Raw genomic sequence first — 6,405 nt, forward strand, 5'->3', positions numbered from 1 at the left:
AAGACGATTAACACTAAGATCTTCATATGGCGCAATTAATCCACCATTCTCCTCATCTTCCAACGAGAGATTGGCGTACAACGATTCAAGATTACTTGATGATGCCATATATTAATAAAAAAAAGAACTTTTGATACAAGAATTAAACAAAAAAAAACTGTCAGAGGACAAGACAAACCTTATTTTCATATATGTAAAAATGAAAAAAACTCCATTACACTTATTAAGCATTGACCTTTCTTTTTCTATTTCTTATGTTTTCCGTGAGTACTACACGGTCGACACTTGTGTTGTTTCTTGTTTGACATTACCGACGAACTCATATATCTCTTATAATATGATGCACAAAACAAATCAATAAGGGGTGGTGGCGCAGTTGGCTAGCGCGTAGGTCTCATAGCTTTCTGAGTAATCCTGAGGTCGAGAGTTCGAGCCTCTCTCACCCTATAATTTTTTACCCAACCAATTTTTTTTTAAATAAATCACCACAAATCTTTTAACTAACCAATTTTATTCCTTGAATGTTTAGGTTCAATTTGTTAAAAAGGCCAAATACAATAGGACCTACCATTAGAAAGTGATATCATATGGATTCCATTACAATCCAAAAGGTCATTAAAAAAAGTATTGTGCCCTTTCACTCAATTTTAAGCTTTTAGGAATTGCAAACCAAAACTCTGACTTTTGGAATTTGTTTCCACTTAATTTTGATTTTCTATCCTTTATTTTTAATACCATGAAATTTAATTTTTATTATAATCGTTTTTATCTCTCCATGAATCTTGTATATAGTAAACAGTTTTACTATATATTTGTGGGTTGTATTCCTTACTGTTTTTTTTACGTACTTGTTAAAAACAACTAATCACAAAATAATAATAATAATGATAATAAATCAAAATTTTATCAATTAAAAAGTGTATAATTTTTCTATAAAAAAAGTGTATATTTTCATAAACGCCAAATAAGATGATTTCATCCATGACATTATATATTTTTTAAAAATCAAATTAATGGGTTGAATTTCATAAAATCAAAATTCAGAGTCCAAGAATTAAAATTTTATTGAGCTCATAATAAGTCAAAAATATTATTTTTTTATTTATTTTTTAAAGTAAAAAATATTACTTTATTAAAACAAATTTATGAAATTAAGGTAGGAGATATTGAATTTGACATTTTGCAGTAATTTTGAAAAGAAGAAACTAAAGTACCCAATCAGTACTTCTCTCTAAAACAAAGTTTATAAGATAAGGAGATAACGTCATGATATTCTCGTCCTAGCAAAACTCAAGATAATGACATTTTTCTTCGTGTAATAAAATCAAGGCAAAAACAATTATAAGGTCCCTGATCTTTCATTCTTGGGTTCATTAAGCCTTTAATATTTTATTTGGATACATCAAGCTCTAATTATTATTTTTTGGTAGGAATTAAGCTCTAATTATTTATTTTTGGTCTCATTAACCCATTTATAACAAAAAAAAAGAAGTAATTTTGAACATAAAATTCGGTTAACAGACTGTTATTTATTGTACTTGCATTCGAAATTTGTATTTTTTTAACTGTTTGAAAACAGTTTTGGATGTGTAATGTGTCTATAGAAAAAGCTGTATAAACCTTAATTCAAACTGTAAAAAATATTTTTTTAATAATTTCAAATACAAATGAAGTTAATAATGTATTTTTAACAGAATTAGATGTTCACAGCTTACTGATTTGGTCATCAAGGGTTTAATGAGACAAAAAATAAATGATCAAGGGCTTAATGTACCGAAATAAAAGATTAAGAGCTTATGTTGAATGTATAGTTTGATATACGGGAATATTATGGAGATAGAGAGAGATAGTTGATAACACAATAATGGTTTTAATCACCTTAGTGATTATGGCTCAGAGGCCTTGTATTTATAGTGAGTCAATAGTAGTTTGTATAGGAATACAATACACAAGTATAATCGTATTAGAACTCTACCTAGCTAGGGTTATAGACAAATTGAAACTCTAAGTAGATAAGAATCTATTTACAGAGATAATAGGAACATTATCTCTAACACCCCCCTCAAGCCGATGGCGGGCACGAACAAAGAGGCGAGAGCGTAGCATCGTGAAGCGAGCCGGAGCTAGCGGCTTGGTGAGTATGTCTGCAACCTGATCATCGGTGGGAATAAATCTGACACTGAGAAAACCTCTGTGAACTTGTTCACGAACAAAATGATAATCTAGCTCAATGTGCTTCGTACGAGCATGGAAAACTGGATTTGAGGTGAGATAAATTGCTCCAACATTGTCACACCATAGCTGAACCGGGGTGGGTAAGGGAAATCCAAGATCCGAGATAAGAGATTTGAACCATAGGAGTTCTGTTGTGGCATTTGCCACTGCCTTGTATTCACTTTCTGTTGAGGATCTGGCTATTGTGGGTTGCTTGCGGGTCTGCCACGATACAATGCTGGATCCAAGGTAAACACAGAAGGCACCCGTGGATCGTCGATCATCAGGACACCCTCCCCAATCACTATCTGAGTAACAATGGATGTGCTGTATTGGTTTGATGGACATGACTATGCCAAAGTCTGATGTGCCCTGAATATAGCGTAAGACCCTCTTAACTCCTTTCCAGTGCTCATCAGTCGGACAGTGCAGAAACTGACATAATTTGTTAACTGTAAATGCAATGTCAGGACGAGTGAATGTTAAGTATTGAAGTGCTCCCAGAATGCTTCGATATTCATCTCCAGATGTTAAGCTGGTGCCTAGCTCCTTTGAAAGTGTTGGCGTGGTGGCCATGGGCGTTAGTGTGGGCTTGGAGTTTATCTTCACTCTGTCTAGGATGTCAGCCACATACTTGGCCTGACACATGTGAATGCCATCCTTCTCATACCTGATCTCAATTCCGAGAAAGTATTCTGCCTTGCCAAGATTGAGAATGGGAAACTCATGTTCGATGGATGCAATAGTGTTGGTGATGTGTGCAGGGTGGTTACCTGTTATGAGTATATCATCAACATAGCACAGAATGTAGGTCTTTTCAGTGTCGGTGCGTCTGATGAACAAAGAGTTGTCAGCCTGTGACATTTTGTACCCAAGGGAGAGGAGGAATGTTCGAAGGCGTGTGAACCATTCTCGTGGTGCTTGCTTTAATCTATAAAGACTCTTTTTGAGAAGACAGACATGATATGGTCGGTCACTATCCCAAAAACCCTGCGGTTGTTCCATATATATTGTCTCTGACAAGTTTCCATGAAGAAATGCATTAGAGACATCCAGCTGATTGATGAACCAGTTGTTTGCTGCTGCAATGGCAAAGACAGACCTAATGGTTGTAGCTTTGATTACTGGACTGAATGTTTCTTTGTAGTCAATTCCAGCTTTTTGAGTGAATCCCCGTGCTACCAAACGGGCTTTGTGACGATCAATGGTTCCATCAGACTTCTTCTTTGTATGAAAGAGCCACCTGGAGGTGATGACATGCTGATCATGTGGTCTCGGTACAAGTTGCCATGTGCCATTGTTCAGAAGAGCTTGAATCTCTTCAGACATTGTTGTACGCCATTCAGGTTGTTTGTTGGCTTTACTGAAGCATGTAGGATCCACTGTGCCATTTGGATGTGTAGCTAAAAATCCCTCAAACCGTCCTCTTGAGTGAAGAGACGACTGTCGAAGTTGCATATAATGTTGTCTTGGACCAATCAGCAGTGCATTGCAAGGTCTGGGCCTTTCAGTTGGAATAGGAGCAGGTGGTGCAGTTTCAGGAGGAGGAGACTCTGTTTGTGGCATGATGTTCTCTTCATGAGGTACTGCATTTTGTATTTCCGGTGTGGTGATGTTCACAGCATCAACTGGTGTGCTAGGATCATTCTGAGGAACAGGTGTTGATGCAGTAGTGACCACTGGTGACAAACATTGACGTGGAGCTAATGGAGCAGTGTTTGTGGCTTCAGAGTCAGGGGGAGTAATTGGAGTACCAGGATGAGGTCCAGAGTGGACAGGTGTGATGGGTTGGGAGCATGGAATTGAGTTAGAAGTAGATAATATAGGATCGGGATTAGAGAAATTACCTGGATACGGGCCGAGTAAAGATGGTAGTTGACACGATGTGCTTACCCCTGAGTTGCTAGATGAAGGTGATGATGCAGTGACTGCTGATGCAGGAAATACTTTTTCATTGTGCTGCACAAATTTGCAGATGTATATGCGTCCAGTGGCATACTCAAGACAAATATCCCCAGAATGATTTTCTGATGGACCAAGGTAGACACATAGCTTGGAGCGAAAATCAAATTTGTGCTGGTTGTATGGACGAAGAAGAGGATAGATACCACTGCCAAAGATGCGTAATGCTTTATAGACAGGTTGTTTCTTGTAGAACAAGAAATAGGGTGAATTGTTGTTCAGTATTTTGGTGGGTAAGTAGTTGATTAGCCTAATGCTGTGTATCATGGCATAGTTCTAGAATTTTAGAGGTAAAGATGCATTGGCTAACAAAGTAAGGCATGTGTCAATGACATGTCTAATTTTTCTCTCAGCTATACCATTTTGTGCATGAGTGTGAGGGCATGCAATTTTGTGTATAATGCCATGTCGTTTGAAAAAAGGTTGTAGTTTTTGGAACTCTCCCCCAAGATCTGAGTAAATATTCTTAACCCTTGCACTATACTGATTAGAGATCATGGCATAAAAATCACAAAAGGTTGAGAAAACATCACTCTTATTCTTTAAACAGAAAACCCATCCAAATCTAGTGAATTCATCAATGATTATTAAAAAATAACGGTGACCAAGACAAGAAACAACTGGAGCTGGTCCCCAAACATCCAGATGTAAGTTCTCAAAAATAAATGTGCTAGAGCGACTAATAGAGGGTAAAAGGCTTCTAGCAAGTTTGCCTAATGGACAAAAAGAACAATTGCTAACTGATTTTGAAGAGGATAGATTGTTTCCTTTGAGAACTGTGCTGACTGTTTGATTCTGACAATGTCCAAGCCGTGCATGCCACCTTTCAAAAGACACCTTCTCTCCGACTAGCGCCTCCTTCAGGGTGGGTGTAAGCACATAAAGCCCATCTTTACTCGGACCCCGTAACAGGATTTCCCCAATTGTTTGGTCCTTCACAAGAAAATGGTTAGGCCAAAATTCAAAGAAACATGAGTTGTCACGGGTAAATTTTTGAATAGATAGTAAAGATTTGGTAAGCTTAGGAACAAGTAGGGCATCATTAATTTTCAAATTATTGATATTTGAGTTTCCAAAGTGAGAAATTTGCAAACCTTGACCATTGCCAAACTGAACCGTATCATATCCTGGATATGGCTGCATTTGATGAAGTTGAGTCGGATTTGTCGTCATGTGATTAGTTGCTCCTGTGTCAGGATACCACAGCTGATTAGGACCCATGAATGGATTTGGTGGTTGTTGCCATGCCATGTGTGCTTGTGGTCCAGGATTGTAGTTTGATCTTGAATTGTTCTTTGGTCTTTTGCACTTATCAGCCTAGTGACTTGGATCACCACAGTTGTAGCACTTGCCACTTCTTCTCTTCTTTGGATTTTGCTTCTTTGATTGATTTGTTTCCATGGTGGATACATTAGCCTCCCGGTGCGCTGATATACCGTCGGATTGAAGCAGAGTAGTCTTTCTGGTTGATTGGATCATGCCTTCAACTGTTTTCAGGCTGTGCAAGATCTCCTGATAATTGATGTTAGTACCGCGCTGAGTGACAATATTCTGGACAGTGGAGCGATACTCTTCTCCCAAACCCTTGTAAAGAACTGACGGTAGTAAGTGCCGAGGGTAAGGGTTCCCCGAGGCAGCCAGATCATCAAGAATGGACTTCACTTTTTGCATGTACGCAGTAACCGACATCCCCCCTTGCTCAAGTTCATGCAGTTCGACTCCCATCTGAAACTGCTTGCTTCTTGTAATGAGCCTGTAGGCTTCTTCCAATGCTAGCCAAATGTCATGTGAGTATTTGAGATAAGCAATATCAAGAAACACCTCTTCGGTGATTGAATTTAGGAGCAAAGTCCTAACCACATTTTCTACATCATCCCATTGAGAAAAAGATGGATTTATGATTAAATCCGCAGCAGATGTCACAAAACCTGTTCTACAAATAAATTTGGGTGGAGGAGGTGTTGAACTAAGAATGTGAGAAAGAAGATGATAGGTTTGAAGGGTAGATTCCATGGACATTCTTCACGCTTTGTAGTTGTGAGGGGTTAATTTGATGTTAATGTTGATATTTGTGGGTGGTTGTCTTGGTTGTTCAACATGAGTGGAAACAGGTTCTGGATGGACAGGATTGTTTGTAGTAGGAGGGATGGAGGAGGAAATAAAATTGTGTCTAACATTATTAGACGGTGCATCAACAGTATTGTGAAACGAATTTGAGAAGAAAGATGG

The 6,405-nt window shown here is 38.1% G+C and overlaps 1 non-coding gene across 1 annotated transcript; it reads left to right on the forward strand.

The window, feature by feature from the left end:
- Nucleotides 1–361: 361 nt before the first annotated feature.
- On the forward strand, nt 362–447 carry TRNAM-CAU (transfer RNA methionine (anticodon CAU)). Its single transcript is given in 2 exon segments — nt 362–399; nt 412–447. It is a non-coding gene; the product is annotated as a tRNA-Met (tRNA).
- The last annotated feature ends 5,958 nt before the right edge of the window (nt 448–6,405 follow it).

The sequence above is a fragment of the Euphorbia lathyris genome, chromosome 2 (assembly GCF_963576675.1).
Source record: "Euphorbia lathyris chromosome 2, ddEupLath1.1, whole genome shotgun sequence".
NCBI lineage: Eukaryota > Viridiplantae > Streptophyta > Magnoliopsida > Malpighiales > Euphorbiaceae > Euphorbia > Euphorbia lathyris.